The sequence below is a fragment of the Eublepharis macularius genome, chromosome 2 (assembly GCF_028583425.1).
Source record: "Eublepharis macularius isolate TG4126 chromosome 2, MPM_Emac_v1.0, whole genome shotgun sequence".
NCBI classification, from domain to species: Eukaryota; Metazoa; Chordata; class Lepidosauria; order Squamata; family Eublepharidae; genus Eublepharis; species Eublepharis macularius.
Window position 1 is genome coordinate 140,021,576 of NC_072791.1, and position 18,678 is coordinate 140,040,253.

General features: G+C 43.0%; 1 protein-coding gene across 3 annotated transcripts in view; it reads right to left on the reverse strand.

Moving 5' to 3' along the window:
* LRRC56 (leucine rich repeat containing 56) overlaps positions 1-16,973 on the reverse strand; it is a 138,804-nt gene extending 121,831 nt beyond the window's left edge. The window contains exons 1-3 of one of the 3 annotated variants that reach the window (XM_054970202.1): positions 16,947-16,973; positions 15,092-15,401; positions 11,827-11,930 (exon numbers count right to left, since the gene is read on the reverse strand). The gene's annotated coding sequence lies outside the window, so the exon portion shown is untranslated. Of the gene's footprint in view, positions 1-11,826; positions 11,931-13,202; positions 13,229-15,091; positions 15,402-16,884 lie in introns of those variants that run through there. The other 2 variants (XM_054970201.1, XM_054970203.1) reach the window with 2 other exon arrangements.
* Between the last annotated feature and the right edge of the window lie 1,705 nt (positions 16,974-18,678).

Here is an 18,678-nt window from a genome sequence, read left to right on the forward strand (position 1 = left end):
ACTATACTTACTATTCTCCTAGATTTGATTCTTATACTAGGAGTGATTATATTTTAGCATCACCAAACCTTCTACAGCATATCTCTAATTCAAAAATAGGCCCCAAACTATGGTCTGACCATTCATGGGTAGAATGCTCACTACAACTGTCAGAACAAAAAATCAGACCACTAAACTGGAGTTTAAATAAATTCCTTTTATTCGACTCTGCAGCCCAAAAAGATATAACAGAGGAAATAGAAAATTATTTCAAATATAATTCCAACTGTGGTGTCTCATTAGAATTAATCTGGGATGCAATGAAAGCTGTTGTCAGAGGCAGATATATTGCTATTGCCTCGGCCTATAAGAGAAAAAAGGACAAGGTTAAATTGGAACTATTGAATAAAATTTCCCAACTAGAACAAACTCATAAGAAAACTTGTAGCAAGAAAATATACAAAAAGCTATTAGTTGAAAGAAAAAAAGTAGAAACTCTCGAAACTACATCTATTCAGAAAAACTTATTATTTTTAAAACATAAGTTTTGGCAAAAAAACTCTAAAAATCTGAAGATTCTTGCTTGGAAAGTAGGGAAAAAAGAGCTGCGAGACTAATAAACCATATAAGAGATGAAGAAGGTCAACTTCAAACTAAATCTGAAACAATTATTAAAACCTTCCAAAAATTCTATCAAAAATTATATAGTTCAGATAATCCAAATTTAACAACAATTCATAACTATCTGAGCAATCTAGATGACAAAAACAAACTAACAGAAGCTCATAAAAAACTTATTGACCAACCAATAACAATCAAAGAGACCCAAGAAGTAATCTAAAATTTGAAAAACAATAAATCCCCTGGAAACGATGGCTTTCCGGCAGAGTATTACAAAAAATTCTCGCATTTGTTGGCCCCCCACCTTACTAGCGTCTGTAATTTAATCTTAGATCAGGGGAAAATTCCCCCCTCCTGGGCTGATTCAAGTATGGTATTTCTTTTAAAACCTGGAAAAGATGCGACCAATCCAACATCATACCGCCCAATATCCCTATTGAATCAGGATACAAAAATCTTTACAGCCATCTTAACAGCTAGGCTCAATAACATTATTCCAAACTATATCAATGAAGTTCAGTCTGGATTCATACCAAATTGACAACTAACAGATAATATTAGAAAAACATTGAATATTATTAACTATGGGAAGCAGGCCAAGCTACACTCACTCATTCTAGGCTTAGATATTGAAAAAGCTTTTGACCGTGTGGAAATTCCTTACCTTAAAGAGCTACTAAAAAAAATGAACTTTGGAGACAACTTTCTAAGGGCTATTCATACGATTTACGCCAACCCTACTACTCAAATCAAAATCAATGGTTACAAATCAGGAAAAATTAACCTTTCTCAAGGCACCAGACAGGGATGCCCTCTCTCCCCACTTCTTTTTGCGCTTGCAATAGAGCCATTCGCAAACCATGTTAGAAACTGTCCTACAATAAAAGGTATTAACATAGGCAAAAAAGAATACAAACTCTCCCTATTTGCAGACGATATGGCTTTATATCTCTCAGATCCTAAGCTCTCATTGGAAAAATTAGATGGCATTTCAACCGAATTCTCAAAAGCTTCAGGCCTGTCTATCAATATTAATAAAAGTGAAATATACCCTATATATCTATCAACAGATCTAATTACTGATATTAAAGGTAGTTATAAGTACAAGTGGGTTAAAAAGAGCTGGCAATATTTAGGGATCAAAATACCAATTAACCTAGGTGACCTGTTAAATATAAATTTATCTGAAATCAATCATTCTATTAATTCATTATTAGATGAATGGGGGGGAAATCAACTGTCATTAACTGAAAGAATAAATCTTATTAAATCATTTATTTTTCCCAAAGTTCTTTTTATGTTTCGGGCAATTCCCATTACCATAGCTGACAAAACCTTCAACATCTGGCAATCAAGAATTAGCAAATTCATTTGGAATGGGAAAAAACCAAGAATATCATTAGAAACAATGAAAAGAACCACTAGCAGAGGTGGTCTTGACTTCTCCAATTTAAAAACTTACTATGAGGCTGCCCACCTTAAAAACATAGCAGTGATAATAAATGAATCCATATCACTTGACTGGAAGAGTATTGAACAAAGTTATATGCAAGGAAAAATTATAAGTGAATGTATATGGAATAAAAATTCTGAGCGCCCTACCAATTTAAAAAATAATCCCTTTATAAGAAGTGACTTAAAGATTTGGGACAATCTCAGAAATAAGCTAATACAGTCGCATTCATTAGTCTCTCCTTTTGTAGGACAGTATTGGTTTCCCCCAGCCTATAACACAAACTCATTTAAATGGTGGAGACTTAATAACAAAACAAGACTAACGGATGTTTTAGATAGAGGCTCACTGCAAGAAAAAGTCAGACTTGAAAGAAACACAGCCCTTCATATCCCCTGGTTTGAATACTTACAAATTAAGCATCTTATTGAGTCTCCCAATATTAAAGCTTTACTAAAAAAGCCTCTTACAAATTTTGAAAAAATTCTAAAAGAAAGGCCAGAAAAGCAAAAGGGCCTATTGTCCAGAATTTACTCTACTCTTTTAGAAGAAAAACAGAAGACTAAAATTTTGTCCTACCAAAAAATGTGGCATAAAGAATGTAATTTTGATCCTTCCAATGACAAATGGAGTATTATTTGGAAATCTCAAATCTTCAGGTCAAAAATAGTCAACAGAAAGATGCAATTCTTAAAATTAATTTCTCATTGGTACTTGACCCCAGTTAAACTGCATTATATGAACGCTTCTTTATCTGCAAATTGTTGGAAGCAATGTGGGGAACAGGGTACTTATATTCACTGCTCGTGGGGTTGTAAATTTGTTAGTTCTTTTTGGGATGCAATAATTAAAGAAATTGAACACATAACAACCTGTAAGGTCCCAAAATCCCCAGAAATAATTTTACTAAACTATTGGGAAAATCCTGAGATTCCTACTGCCAGATTGGACCTCATTTAGTTGGGAAAACCGCATTTGGGACCACTTTACTATGCAAAAAATCACAGACCAGATGGCTCAGAGAGAAAACCCTAACTACAAATCATATTTTCTTGAAAAATGGCTTCCTGTCTTAGACTACTTGACTAAAGAAGATACTGGATATAAAAATACAACAAAACAAGACCTCTACTATTCCATGGCTTATTTATAATTATAATATTCAATTCTGCTTATAAGAAATTCACATTTTCTTTTCTTAAGATAAATAGGCTACCACCTTGCAGGATTTGTGGTGTGCTGTTTACAAGTTAAAAACTTTTTCTATTGTTATTATGTTCTAAGTTTATGGTTAATGTTGAACATTATTTCCATGTTAATGAATATATCTGTTTAATATATTGTATATTGAAGTACTGTTGTTAGTTGAAAAACTTTGTAAAAAATAATAAAAAAAAATTTAAAAAAACTTGAGGGAAGCTGACAAGTGTCCAACCTGTGTAAGGCGTCACTTGTAGCTTGGCTCTCAGATGGTAGTTTGACAGAACAGTCAGCACATGAGGGTAGTTGTACGGAGGATCTTTCTTGCTTAAACAAAAGTAGATTTGTAAAAACATCAGTGTGGTGGTTGCAGAGTTCTGATAGGCATATTGGTTTCAGAATAGTTCTTAAGCTTGGTGGTTTCAAAAATAATTATATCGTCTTAAAGGTATGTTCACAGACTCAGTCACACAGTAATTTTCCACACAGATCTTCACTAACAGAATAAACTTTCTTTTCATCCACACAGACGTATATTAACTCAGGCCATTCCACACAGATAGCCTGGCCTAGACAGAGTAAAGGATCAGTACTGGTACAAATAAACCACTCTACCACAATACGAGGCAGAGCTATATATGAAACTGTCTGCTCTCGTGCTAAGGCAGACTTAACTGAACTGAACTGCTGCTCTCTTTCCTTCCAACTTTCTATTCTCCCCTCTGAAAGGTGATTGGATGATGGGGCTGCACTCCCATTGGCTCAGGGATGAAACAGCTGAGTAGCTATTTTACCTTTCAGGGGCAGGACAGCCCCCTGTTCAGCACACATGGTGAAGTTAGCATTTCTCTTTAAATTACTGTGTGTCTGTCATAAGGAAGAAAAATAATAATTGTGGAGTAAAAAATTAGTGAAAACCTAAAGACAAGATTTTTCTTCACTGAAGGAAGCAGAATGAAGAAAAAGAAAACATAAAGGGATTACTAAAAACAAAATTGAGAAAGTGTATTGTAAAACTTGAATGGATTGAATTCCAAAATATTTTATGTTACATGTGTCTTGATATTTCACAAGGTGTAGATCATTATTTTTGTTTTTAAACATTTATTATTTATTTCTTTATATTATTTATAGTCTACCTTCCTCAATGTGATTCAAGGAGGATTACACAGTGGAAGTCAATACAGTAATCGACCAGAACATTCAATAAACAATACAAAAGGACAGGGCTTTTTTTTCTGAGAAAAGAGGTGGTGGAACTCTCAAGAGGGAAATGAGGGAGAAGCACACAGGATTCTTTGAAATAATATTATCCGTGATCCATAATAAATTCAACTGATGTGATCTTTCTATGAAGACCTTCATATGTGCTCTGCTATATACAGTTGGTCTATTGATTCTCCCACAGCAGGTTAGGCAATCTGGTAGCAGAAGGAGTGCAGGCACTGCATTTTCCTTTGGAATCCCATGCACCGCAGCAGCTGCTAGCTGAAACAGGCAGTTGCAGTGCTGGCATTTGCCTCAGATACAGTCAGGGCTAAATGAGATGCTGTGCGAGTTCAAAGGTGCACAAGCGAGTTCTTTGAGATCACCAGTGTCACACCCAAATCAGGCTGGACAATAGCATTGAGCAAAAGTGTGTCTTTCTCTCCTGCTGATTTTATACCCTGCTTTTCTCTCTAATGGGGACCAAATATGGCTTGCAACATCCTCTTCCCCTTCTCCATTTTATACTCACAACAACCCTGTGAGGTAGGTCAGTTCAAGAGTGTATGACTGGCCCAAGGTCATCCAGTGAGCTTCCATGGCAGAGAAAGGATTTGAATCTGGGTCTCCCAGGCCCTAGTCACAATAACATAGTTAAGCACTTTGTCAATAGGGAAGCACTTCTAAACAATGGGAGGCAGAATCGCCTGCTTCCTAGAAAAAGGGAAAACTAAAGAGGGAATCATGCAGCTTAGAACCTCAGCCACTCTTTATGGAATGCTGGTTTTGCTTCTAAGCTAATTAAGAACATTTGGGGGCTAAACAATTCAGGCGCTATTAAATTAAATTAATTAATTTAATTTAATTTATTATATTATATTCCGCCCTCCCTGCTTTCGCAGGCTCAGGGCGGATAACAAACTCCCCATTCTACCAGAAGCAGGGTTTGTGCAAGAAGCAACTTTGCGGTGATGCAGAGAAGTTGTGGGAGGCGTTTAGAACTCCTGCAGAACAAAGAGAAGGGAACCGATTAAGGAAGATGAATTTGGCCTGGGAATGGGAATCGGAATGAATATGTGAATAAGATCCTTGGAGAGGTAAGGCCTACCACCTGTGCCCTTGACGTCCTTCTTGGCTGATAAAAGCTGCCAGAAGTGGGTAAGGGGAATAGTAAACGCTTCCATCCACAGAAGCCGGGGTTAAAAGAGGATTGTCTGGGAACTTGCCAGGGAGAGGATGCGATGGGCAGTACAAGTCATGGGGAAGGGTAGTTTGGGCACCATCCAGAGAGGGAGAGGTTGAAAGAGGGACCGGGACCTTGTCAGGGAGAGTGGGACAAAGGGTTACCAGCCACATCAAGGGGCAGGACCAGGAAGACCCCTTCATTGATGAGCCATGAACCGAGAAACCCACTGAGTTGTGGGGCAGTGGCGGCAGACAACATGACCCACCTTCCTGACTTCACAGAAAGGACGGGATGGGCAGGACAGGAGAGGTTGGGAGGGAACTGAGTGGTTCCGGAGAGGGAGAGGTTGAAAGAGGGACCATCAAGGAACTTGGCAGGGAGAGGGGGACAAAGGGTTACTGGCCGCATTGCAGAGCAGGACCGGGAAGACCCCTTCATTGGTGAGCCATGAGCAGAGAAACCCACTGAGTCGCAGGGCAGCAGCGGCAGATGACATGACCCACCTTTCTGCCTTCACGGAAAGGACATGAGTCATGGCACAGAACCCATTCCCCCCTGATCAGAGGGGACAGAAGGCATCATGGATAGGGGGCACTGTGCGGTACCGTACAACTACATGCACAACAGCAGCTGAGCTGTCCCTCATGCCCAAAGGTGGCGGCAGCTGACATCGCCCACCTTCCTGCCTTTGCGGAAAGAACGGGATGGGTAGGACAGGAGAGGTCGTTGGGAAGGGTCATAGTGGTTCTATCCAGAGAGGGCAAGGTTGAAAGAGGGACCAGGAACTTGTCAGGGAGAGGACGTGATGGGCAGGACAAGTTGTGGGGAAGGGTCATATTGGTGCCATACAGAAAGGGAGAGGTTGAAAGACAAACGGGAACTTATCTAGGAGAGGAGGACAAAGGGTTACCAGCCGTGGAAGCAGCCCCAAGAACTGAGGGGGGCTAGAGCCCACTGCAGAGGACCTTGGCCTAGAACCACAGTAGACTTGAGGTGGTTCAGAGCCCAGGTAGGTCCAGGTCCACGAAGGGATACCCGAGTAGGTTAAGGTTGACCTTGACAAAGGTCAACATGTCCACCAGGCCCGGGTGCAGACGTGTGCGGCAGGGATGGAGGTCTCCCAGGTGAAACAACACCTGCTCGCTCTGCATGCTGGTGAGAGGGCAGGACAGGATGTTGGTTGCCACGATGGACAGGTCAGGCCATACGGCAGATTTACTCGCCCAATACTTCAACGGGTTGGAATAGGAGGGGTGCGGGGGGCTCCGCAAGGTACCCTCGCACCATAGCCCCCGCCGAGTCCTCCACTGTGAGAGAAGCGCCCACTGTGCTGCGGCCAACCACACAGCCCACTGACGAGGCCCAGAGATCAAGTGGGGCTGTTTGGGTGGGTCTCTCCTGACGTAGCTCTCTTCCCACCTCCTCCCCCTCCTTCTCTGCCGCCTGCCCTTCGCCCCTGCCCGGTTCCCTCCGTCCTGCCTTCTCTTTCTGGAAATGGAGCACTGCTGTGCAGAGCTCCTTTTTCCAGTGCTGCATCTGACCCGTCCGCATGACGATGCTGCCCTTCATCCGGGGGTCAGAGGGAGGCCATTCGGTATGGCACCTCGTGGCACAGAGGATGCAAGTGCTTGGCCACGCATGCCTGCATCCTCCTCCTAAAGTCCCTGACCCTAGGGAGCAGCTCTTTCTCATGCTCGAGCTCCTTGGCCAGGTACTGGTTGAGCCCATGGATCAAGGGGATGACCTGACCCAGGCTGGCCTTGTATGCGCACAAGAGCTCGGTGGCACCCTTGAAGGGTTTCAGCATCCGGGACATCTGGGCAAGGACTCTCCATTCCATGGAGCTGAGGCTCAGCTCCTCTCCCCTCCTCAGAACATCCATAGATGACAGGATGTCCTGCAATGGGCCCTTCTGCTCCACCAGACGACATATTGTAGGTGGAGTTCCAGCGGGTGGGCAGGTCCCGAAAGAGTTGGTGCTCAGGGTCCCCACCTCCCCCTACCTCTGGAACAGCTTGTGGGAAGAGTTGATGCTGCAGGATGTCAGGTCTGACATGTGTGTCTTATGTGCTCTAACCAGAGAGACTCCATTTTAATCCTGTCAGTGTTTCAAGCTCTTCTTTTGCAGGTGACAAGCAGTCCAGCAACACTTATCTCAAAGAAGAGGAATGTTTTGACTACAGTCCTTCCAGCCTTGGGAACGTTTCATTCTCTCAGCTTCAAGCCACGTGTTTTGAGAACTGTGGGGGGAGGATGGAATTTGCTGGGCTATGCTATTCTGTATCCTAACTTTTACCTTCATTCGTAACAACATCCTTGTACCAGCCAAGATATTGAATCTTGGCCAGTGGACTATAATGGTTGCTTATATTCAGTAAAGTCTTTTGAAACCAATGGACTCATGTCTAATTGCCAGAGATAGTCTGGATTGCAACTTTTAATAAGCCACAGTCTGACACAGGAGAAGTGGGAAGCAATGCAGCAGCAGCTGTCCAGCAGATTGCACGTCCACAATGTTCCCTCGTCCCAGCTGTCCCTTGAGTTACTCCTCAGCTCAAGCACGTCCCTCATCACCAGGTGCAGCTTGTGCGCCATGCACACCAGGCCCAGGAGGGACGCCTCTTTCAGGGCTGCCAACATGTTGCTTCCTGTGTCCGTCACCATGAAGCCATGGACAAACCCTTCCTCCCCGGCTGTCCACTCCCTCAGTGCCACCTTTACAGTGGTGGCGATGTTCTTCCCAGTATGGACATCATCCATCCCCTGGGCCTGGAGAAGAACTACCCTGTAGCCTGGTGTCAAGCATGGCACCTTTTTCCGGGTGTCAGTTCTTGGCCTGGGGCAGCAGAGGTCCTCTGGTTGCCACCAGTGGGCAGTGATGGCAAAGTAGCTATGATGGCAGCTGCTCCAGAGGTCGGCCGTGAAGTGTACAGTACGGCCTCTGGCGGCCAACAGCTCCCTGAGCACCATGTCTTGCACAGACTAGTAGAGGGCAGGCAGGACTCGACGCCCAACGGTGTGCCGTGAAGGCATGGAGAACCATTGGGCAAAGTGCTGAAGCAGCCTTTGGAAGCCCACACCCTCCACAAGAGATAGGGGGAATCCTTGCAGGGCAATTGTCTCTGCCATGACACGAATGCCCACCTCCTAAGCCCTTGACCTCACCCTTTCCAACGGCACTATCCCTGACCCTGATGGAACAATCTCCCCAAGGGCGGCTTGCCTGACCGTTCCGCTCCCACCAGCAGCACCCTCGGGACAAGGCTTCTTGCTTGGGGTGGATTCCGGTGACCCTCCCACTGATCCCGGCTCAGAGGAACTCTGTATCCCCCTGCTGGATGTTTCACTGGCCAAGGACGGAGACCACAGGCTCGGTTGGTGCGTCTTCAGGTGCCTAGTCAGGATCGTTGATGACAGGTGAATTTGAACTGTGGCCTACTAACTGTTCCAGCAGAAGGAGGCCAAAGGGTTACAGGCCACGCTGCGGAGCTGGCAATGGAAGATGGAGTGAGGAGTGGACTGCAGGCAGGGACAGCACCGGGAGTTTGGGATGGGGACAGGATGGATGTTTCATCGAACCCCAACCATTCCTCCATAGATCCCTCACCCTCCTCCTCCTCAAACTGTTTAAAGAGTTCCTCTTCCCCCAGCAGCAAGAGCTCTTCAGCCTCCTCTACAGCCCCCGCAGGTGAATTTTGGGGAGCGGGAGTCTCTGCTGCCCCAGAGCCCTGCCCAGTACTGCTTCCCAAGGGGCAACAGGGACAATCTTTGCACTTCCCCCCACAACCACCCTTGGCCCCCGCCAGAAGCCTCATTGTGCCAGAAAACAAGAACTACCAGAGGGAGGGGGTAGAGCCCTAGCCCAGCACTCCCAGAAACCTGACCAGATCAGGCACTAATAATAATGTGAGCCCTCAGCCAAGGTGCCCACTGAGCTTGGCCCCAGGGCCTGGCAGCAGCCCTGGAACAAGAGGGAGGGGCTTGAGCCCTAACCCAGCACTCCCAGAAACCTGACCAGATCAGGAACTAATAATGTGAGCCCTCAGCCGAGGTGCCCACTGAGCTTGGCCCCAGGGCCTGGCAGCAGCCCTGGAACCAGAGGGAGGGGATAGAGCCCTAGCCCAGCACTCCCAGAAACCTGACCAGATCATACACTAATAATAATGTGAGCTCTCAGCTGAGGTGCCCACTGAGCTTGGCCTCAGGGCGTGGCAGCAGCCCTGGAACAAGAGGGAGTGGGTAGAGCTCTAGCCCAGCACTCCCAGAAACCTGACCAGATTAGGCACCGATAATAATCAATGTGAGCCCTCAGCCAAGGTGCCCACTGAGCTTGGCCCCAGGGCCTGGCAGCAGCCCTGGAACCAGAAGGAGGGGATAGAGCCCTAGCCCAGCACTCCCAGAAATCTGACCAGATCAGGCACTGATAATAATATTAATCAGTGTGAGCCCTCAGCCGAGGTGCCTGCTGAGCTTGGCCCCAGGGCCTGGCAGCAGCGCTAGAACCAGAGGGGATAGATCCCTATCCCACCACACGCAGAAAAAATCCCAGCTCCAATGCACTCTTCCAAAAGGCTAGCAACAGCTCTGTCCCACTCCACTGCCTGCTGAAACTGAAAGCCAGCCTGGGAGCACAGTGCCTTTTATAACCAGAGGTCCCATAGAGCAACACAAGAGGTCTGTGATTGGTAGTCGGAACTGCCTAACAGGGTTTGCAGGGATGAAATTGGAATTCCCATGGCCACAGAACACCCCCTCCCCCCTCCCTGGTGTCTGCTCCCATGTAACCAATTGTATCCAATTTGGAGCTCCACACTTGGAAGGAAGACGTGCCCATCAAGCTAAGTTGGGCTTAGATTGGGGTTTCCAGGGCGACAGAAGGAGTGCAGACAGAGTTCAGGCAGTCCTTGCCTCCGTTGCCAAGGGAATTGATTGAAGGCGCCTGACTGTCTGGCTTCACGAACAGCGGACGAACGCAACAAACGAGGCTTGCAACGACCACTTGTTCATCTAGAATGGGGTCTCACAAACAGTTTGTTCGCGAACCACCAATCGGGCTGTTCGTGGCTTTTTTGCGTTCGTAATGCTGTTCGTGCCCATGTCTACTCCTGACTATGCTATCTGCTAAAGAAGCTCACTTGTTGGGTACATGAGACAGGGCCTTTTCAGTGGCAGTCCCATGATTATGGAACAGAATCCCCCAGGGAGGTATGCCTGGCCCCCTCATGGCTGATCTTCAGGAGGCAGCCAAAGATGTTTTTATTCAGAACTCATTTTAATTAACTTAATTTTTATATTTATTTGCAGTACTAACCCTTGTTTTTAAACTTTGTTTTATAACTGCATTTTAAAACTTTGTCTTGTTCACTTTGATTGTTATCCTATTTATTTTGTAAGCCTCCTTATGTTCCTGCAAAGTATAAAGGCAACTAATAAATGTTTTAAACAAACAAATGAAATGAACTGTATTAGAATCCATAAAGGTTTCTATGACATCTCTTTTGTTCTCAGAGCCCCATAGATGATCAATACACAGCCAAATTTAGATACATAAGAAACATTTGTTCTGAATCTTCTTATTCCTGAAGAAGTTTGAACTGTTTTAAACATTACATTTATCCATTCAATAATATAATTCCCATTTTATCTGAAGAACACATTTATCTATTTTGCTATAAATTTTATAGTAGCTTTATACCAGTAATCAAACTTCTCTCTACACTATAGACCTAAAACATTGTTTTGAAAGCCCAGTGCTCTCCTTTATGGATTTTTACTGCATTCCAGGAGTATATAATCATACATTTTTATGTACATAAGTGGTACTACCATCATTAAATAAAGAAAGAAATCTGTACAGATCAAAGCATGCATAGTTTGGCTTTGAAAGTCCTTAGGGAGCTGTGAATGGCATTTCAGGTGTAATTTTCTGAAAGTGCCCTGAAGATAACCTCTTCCTGAAAAAAAAATCTTTAGGCAGCTGAGATTTACTATGATGTCAACAGGAAATTACTGTTACATCAATCAGTTCTTAATAGTAAGAACAATATGCTGCACATCTCTTCCTTGCTTTATAAGGTCTTGTTTTTTAAATGCTGAGAAAAACTAACAGAGAAGTAGACTCCATTATGAATGTCAGTGTTGAAGCAAACTGTTTCACTATTCTTCGAAAGATATATCTTACCTGTTCGCTCGTGTTAAGTACAAATCTCCCAGATAACAAGGTGATCTTCAGCTTCAAAGAGAGTGCAAGAGACATAAATCCAGCTGGCCTTGAGGCTGCAGGCTCTAGCCCAAAGAAGAAGAAAGAAACAACTGCCATTAGCACTGTGACCTCCAAAAACAGCATAATGCTACTTACTGGTAGAGGCCTCCCCTAACCCTCTTCCAATTGTCAAGATTCAGGGCAGGACTGCCAGGGAAGATTAATAGTATCATCTTACCTCCTAGTTCATTTTCTTTTTAACTTGGGTAAGAGTACTCCAGCAAGTGAGATGGCCAATTGACTGTATTAGAGCTAAACGAGACATTATGCATGGAGATCTGTCATCAATCTTCCTTTTACAGTGTAAATAGAAAGCTATGTGGACTGGCCAATTTAGACTGGGCTTCAATGAAGGGAGAGTGGGTTTAATACTTTCTCCTTGAATAATTTTCTCAACCTTAATTTTTTCCCCTAGAATTGTTATCTGCTCCATAAGGGAATCATACAGGCACACTCACAGGTGCACACACTCTGTTTATCATATGTTCCTCTCCTCAGGATGAACATACCAAGGGGATAATGGGGAGGAGTCACACCTCCTTATCCTAATCCAAATTTCCCCACCCTATACTGCTATTTATACACTGAAGGAGCTGAAGATCTGTCAGAAGCACCAATACAAAAGAAAATCCCACTACAACATTCAAACTAAGCCTAGAAATATGACACTTTTGAAAATGAAGCATTTTACACAGTAGCTTAGATCAAGCCCTAATCGTAATTGTAATATATAAAGAAATTTAGGCAGAATCTAGGATATAAAACTCACAGCAGGAATCTCAGCATGAATTATGTATTAGAATGATATTCATACAGGATAAAGTTTAGCTTTGTGGGCTTAAATTGCCTTGATTTAGGAAAAAATCCACAAATGGACGAAAAATATTTATCATTTATTTATAAAATATACGTTAACTTAAAAAAGCAACATATGTAAACATGACCAGGTCTCTGCTTAAGGTGTTATAGGTAAGAACTTCTCTATCCTTCACCTTTCACTGCAGTCTGTTACTGGAATCACCATATACCAGTTATCAAGGAAGCGCGGGGCCCGTCGCCTTAACCAGGGTAGGGGAGAACATGCACAGAGCCCACAGCTCCTTTTTAGACAGAACTTTACAAAACTGCCAATGAGAGACTGCTCTCACATTCACCTCAATAGCTGCCACCAGTCCTTTTAGTCTATCCCAAGGCACAGGAGTAAAAGGTCAAATCTCCAAGCCCATCAGGGAACTAAACAGAAGGTCTATCTTGCAAAAATGATTTGCAAGCAGAATTCTTTAACAGAAATTTACCTGGTTGGTGGTTCAAGAGTTAAGACGCAGGTTAGCTCTTTGAGGTTTCAGAGTCAAGAACCACACAAGATAAAAAAAAAAATTATTGATTTAAGGTGCAAAGATATTCAAAATAATACAAGACAGACTGGGGAATAAAATAACAAAACCTTAGCATGTAAGCTCTAACTATTCATACAATGGTAGTTCAAGAAGGCAAAACACAAGTTAGGCACAGGTGCAAAATAACAGAGTGACTTGCACAGAGGAAAACCGGACTTCAGTTGTGCAAGTCCATTACAGCAGACAAAAAGATGGTTGCAGAAGAACTTCCATCTTACAGATTCAGAGCCAGAGCTGAAGCCATAGTGATGCTGAAGTTGAAAGCTTGAACAAAGCTAAAGCCTCCCTAAAGCCTAGAGCTCCATGTTGCTAATCTATTTTTATGGGTTTGGGGGCCTAAGTGGCTCAGGCTCATTAGCCAATCAGGACCCCAAAAGCTGACGTCACCGTTGCTAGGGGGAATACTTGAGTGGGCAGAGATGAAACCAATCTGCAGCTTTGGTCCCAACCCCTTTCCCACAGGTGCAAAATGTGCTGAGTGTTCAGCAATGTTAATTAGCTCAAAGCTGTACCATGGAGGTTCTAACCAGCTAATGAGGCAGCATGCTATCTTATCTCCAAGGTCACTGTGTACCGAGAGCTTCTAACAAGCTCTATTCCCTGTCCTCTCTGTCTGAACCAAAGATTTGAAACATGGCTACAGTTTGAGTTTGAATCAGGAAAGCCATTTTCTTCACACCATTACAGAAATAAGGAACAACAGAAAGACATTTTAAAGGAAGGAACACCATGTCAACTAGGTCAATGAAACAGTTCAAGGCAGTGGGGAAATAAGGTAACTTTAGACTCTGGACTGTATGGACTTATGAGTGGGCCCATTTAGCTGGTACAGTGTAACATGAAGCTACAGCTTTTGCCTCCCTGCTGAGACTCTAGCTGAGGCCATTGACTTCTGCCTCGAAGCCCAGCTTCGATGGCATCACTAGTGTGAAGATCAGGTGGAATGTCGCTGTTCTCCACACAAACCACAGGCATGCACATATGTGGTACTCATACATATTTATGTGCTATCAAGTCGCAATTGACAAATGGCAACCCTAACAAGGGGCTTTCAAGGCAAGTGATAAGAAATGTTTTGTCATTGCCTTCCTCTGCAGAGGCTTCCTTGGCGGTCCTCCATCCAATCACTGACCCCGCTAAGTTTCCAAGATCTGAAAGACTAAGCTATACCACGCCACCTTCCTTCCCACTGCTGCTTATAAAGGCATAAATGTACAATTAATATACAATACACAAACAAGTAGTGCCATTAACCAAGTCTGGTATGCCAACTACTATCTTTCCTTGTAAAGTGAGATTTGTCCCTGGGTTATCCATGCTGTGATCATATCCAGCATAGATTACTGGAATGCAGTCTAGCTGAGGCTACCTTAAGATGATCAAGAAACGTCAGATGGTTCAAAATACTGCAACTAGACTTTACTGGTAGAGGTTATACTGAACCCAGCTTCCTAGCATTAAAAGAACTTCATTGGTTGTGAATTTGTTTCCAAGCACAGTTCAAACTACCGGTTCTTATCTTTAAGTCTGGGTTCAAACCCCAAAAAATTACTTTCAGGATGCTCTTCTCTTATAAAGCAAATTAAACATCTGCAAATGGAAATGTTATTGTCTCAGCACATAGACTGCAAAACAAAAATTGTTAAGGTTACTTTTTCTCATTTGATTTTCAAATTTAATTGTTTTTCTTTTTGCATTTTGGAAACACATAGACATGAAATATAACTGAGGCCTAATTAGTAATACTTAATAGAAGATTGTTTCGCACTAATAAAGAATGAACTTACCCTTAATGTTATGTACTTATCCTGTACATACCCTTAATTTTATATACTTATTTTTTGAGTTTTGCAATATTTTTGGTCTCTGCAAAAAGGTGCCAAGTTTAGAACTATGCACACTATGGTTCCTCTTTGTCTTAATTCTGTAACATTTTTGCACCATTAAATTATCATTCTTCCTAATTCAACTCTCTCTTAGGTTAGCTTTTACTTGTTGTGTCATCCATCATACAGTAATCATTTCCGACAGAAAATCTACTTGCAAGTGCACTGTTTTCATTAGTTACTGTAATCTTCTTTCAAGCCAGAGGTTCTCCTAAAATAAATAAATACATAAATAAAATAAGATGGGATGCTAAAGAAAGAGAAGTCTTAATACAAACAGACAGATGGCCATCAACCCATATCAGTTAGTAACCCTAACAAATACATTCCAACTCTGTTACAATTTGTGCAATTAAGACTATACGCAAAAGATGCATTGTGTGTAGCCACAGAAGTTCCAAATGTCTTATAGTATTATGACTTCAGCCTGCACAAGCTGTTACATGAGCATCTGTGTTGTTATAATTTATTAGGTACATATTAGAAAGCAAATATTTTCTTTAAGGTTCCTTAAAAAAATGCTGCCAACATTTTTTTAGGTAAGTGCATTAGATAGACCATATATTACAGTCTGCTGGCATGGCATCTACCTCCTATTGTTTATTATTAATTTAGAAAATGTAATGCCCCCTTTCCAGAGACCCGCTGAAGTTGCTCATAAATAAAACAACACAAAATCATAAAAACAACAGCCATAAAAACAAACCAGGGCATAAGCACCACACGACACATTGCTTAGCAACCTAAAGCGATATTCATAAAACAATCCCCAGACTAGAAGTTGGCCACAAAAACAGCTAAAAAGATGAAAATTAAAACTTGAGTTTAAATAAATGTTCTGACTGGACACCTAAAGGAAAGTACGGTAGGTGTAAGGCAATCCTAAAGAGGGAGGACACCCTACATATGATGTACTATCATTAAAAAAACTCTGTTTCTGGTCACCACTTCTACAGGCAGGAGCATAGCCAGCAGGGTTTGAAATAACTGGCCAGCTTGTTCACACATTGTTATGTTGATATTTATTTTAATGTTTTCTAGTGTTTGTACATTTTTTTAAATCCACATATTAAGCAACTGTCTACATACATATATTTTCAATGAGTGCTACAAACACTCCAAACATCTGACAAAATGAGCTCTAGCTCACAAAAGCCATAATAAATTCATTAGTTTTTAAGGTGCACCACAAGACTTAGTAATTATATAGTCTAGATGTGTCATACTAAAATAGCTACCTCCATGTAACCAGATAACACTTTCCCTATACAATGGGATATTTAGTCAACAAAATCATTATTATGGTGTGTTGTGCTTTGTGTCTTTTGTTGAAAGCCGTTACCCAGCTCCGGCCTGATCCTATGCAAATGTCAGGGCCCAGCTCCCAAACAAATAAAGTAAAAAGAACCCCTGAGCACATGCAGTGTGTGTCAGGAGCAACACTTCCAAGTAAAAGAAGCAGGCCTGAATTCGAACCATGTAAGGTAACCACTGAGAGAAGCTCTGGGTCCGAGGGTGCGGGCGTCACTTACATGTCCAGACTGCTTCTCAAAGTGGTAACCCACCCTTGCAGAAGTCTCCTGCCAACCTCCTTCTCACTATCTCCGGTTGCAAACACATGGGGACACGCTCAGTTACATCCCTCCCACCCGCAGCGTCAAAACCAAAAGAAATACCAAAAGATCCCGCCTCACAGCGAAAGTGGTCCTTCTCTTCACTCCCAAACAAACTCCAAAGCTGGTCTTATGTTTGCTACCTTTGCGCTTGCAGGGCTTTGCTTGAGCAGCTGGGCCTCGGGTTACCGTGACAACCGGCTGATTTGAATACGCTCATTCCATATTCATGAGCCCGGAGGCGCTCAAGAGTCAGTCCCCTCCTCGCAGTGAGGCCGCAAAGTGGCGGCGGGGCCTTTGGGATGGGCGCGGCGTGTGCGCCGCAGTGCCCGCCTATGGAATGCGCCGAGCAGTGGGAGGCAAAATTCTTCGGCAGTAGTGAATGTCGCCGCGAACTGCTTGGTTAGCTTTGCTCCCTCAAGGAGATGCGCAGGGGAATACGTACTATATAGCCCGTTTACTCGGCAAAGAGGCGCATTGATGTTAATAGGAGATCCTCAAATAAGTGTGCATAGGATGACACGGACTGGTCATGCGATCTCTTGAAGCAAAAGGAAACAGAAGGCTTGGAAGATTAAAGCATTTATTCCGCCATGAGCTTTTCTGAGCTAGAGCTCACCTTATCAGATGCAGAGAATCGCAGCATTTTTGTTTTGCTTGCCAAGAGATCTCACGTTCCTTTGAAAGTGGAAAGGCCGACTAGGGCGTCGCTCTGTCTCGAGCATTTCTTAAAGGCTCCAAGAGATTGTCAGACGCTGTTCTCCTGCGCCCCATTTTTTTCCCATGGCAGGATGCGCCTGTGTATAAAGGCACAGAGGTCACTTTCTGTTAGCTCCAGTTATGCCCCTGTTAAAATTCATTACTGCTTTTCCACAAATGCAATTCAGTATAGGTCACCTTGTCTCTTATCCAGGCAGAGGACTGATTCTCATCACAGACAAACTAAATGTTTTACACACACACCTATCCCAATTTTTTATTTCAAGGAAGCTTCTGAAGTTTATTTCCATGCCTGTCCTCTTTTCTGTTCAAAATAGCCACCTAGCTGCATCCTCCCTCCTATGGAGAAAAAAAAAAAGATGCACAACCCCCGATAGAGAAGCAGCTCCAATGGCCAATTTTGAAAAGTGACCACAGGGGAAAGGAGGATTGAGTGTGTTCTCCCCATTCTAGTCTCTTGAGACTACTTTTTAATGAAAAAAGGGGGAGAAAATTGCTTGTATGTACATGTTATATATTAGACTTTTGAATACCTACGTATAAACGTGTATTTTGTAATACAAAATGAGTGCAGTAGTATACTTGTTCCTCCAGATATTTATGTCATTTATAGTCTGCCTTTCTCACTGAGACTCAAGGTGGATTACACAGTGTGAGATATATCTGTTGGGAATGCAATTTCCATATCCATTTCTTAGTAAGTGTACTGGAGTAAATGATCATTCTTTACACTGTAAAGCATGCACATACACAAAAGCCTATGAACAAAAAATGTAATACAATGAATCAGCCCTAGTAATTCCTTCACAGGTGTACAGAAGCAGAAAACTAATATGACACCTAGTTTGTAATCCTTATGCAGGAGTTAGCACAAAACCTTGTATGTTGGAGCCGTCTGGGGTATATGTTGAACAACTCTTCCAGAGAGCTCACAAACATAATGAGATATGCTTTCTTACTTTTCCTTCTGCAGTCTGTTCAAGAAGCAGCCGCAGCTTGCTAGCACAACATCCCGAAGGAACCATTTATGTTCTGATTTATTGTCACTGTGTAATACCACAGGGAGGCATTTTCCCAGGGAATATGGAAACCTGTTAGATCTGTAGACAGTGCAGTTGTACTTTGATGAAGCAAGTTCCCCCTTGGGCTGCAACA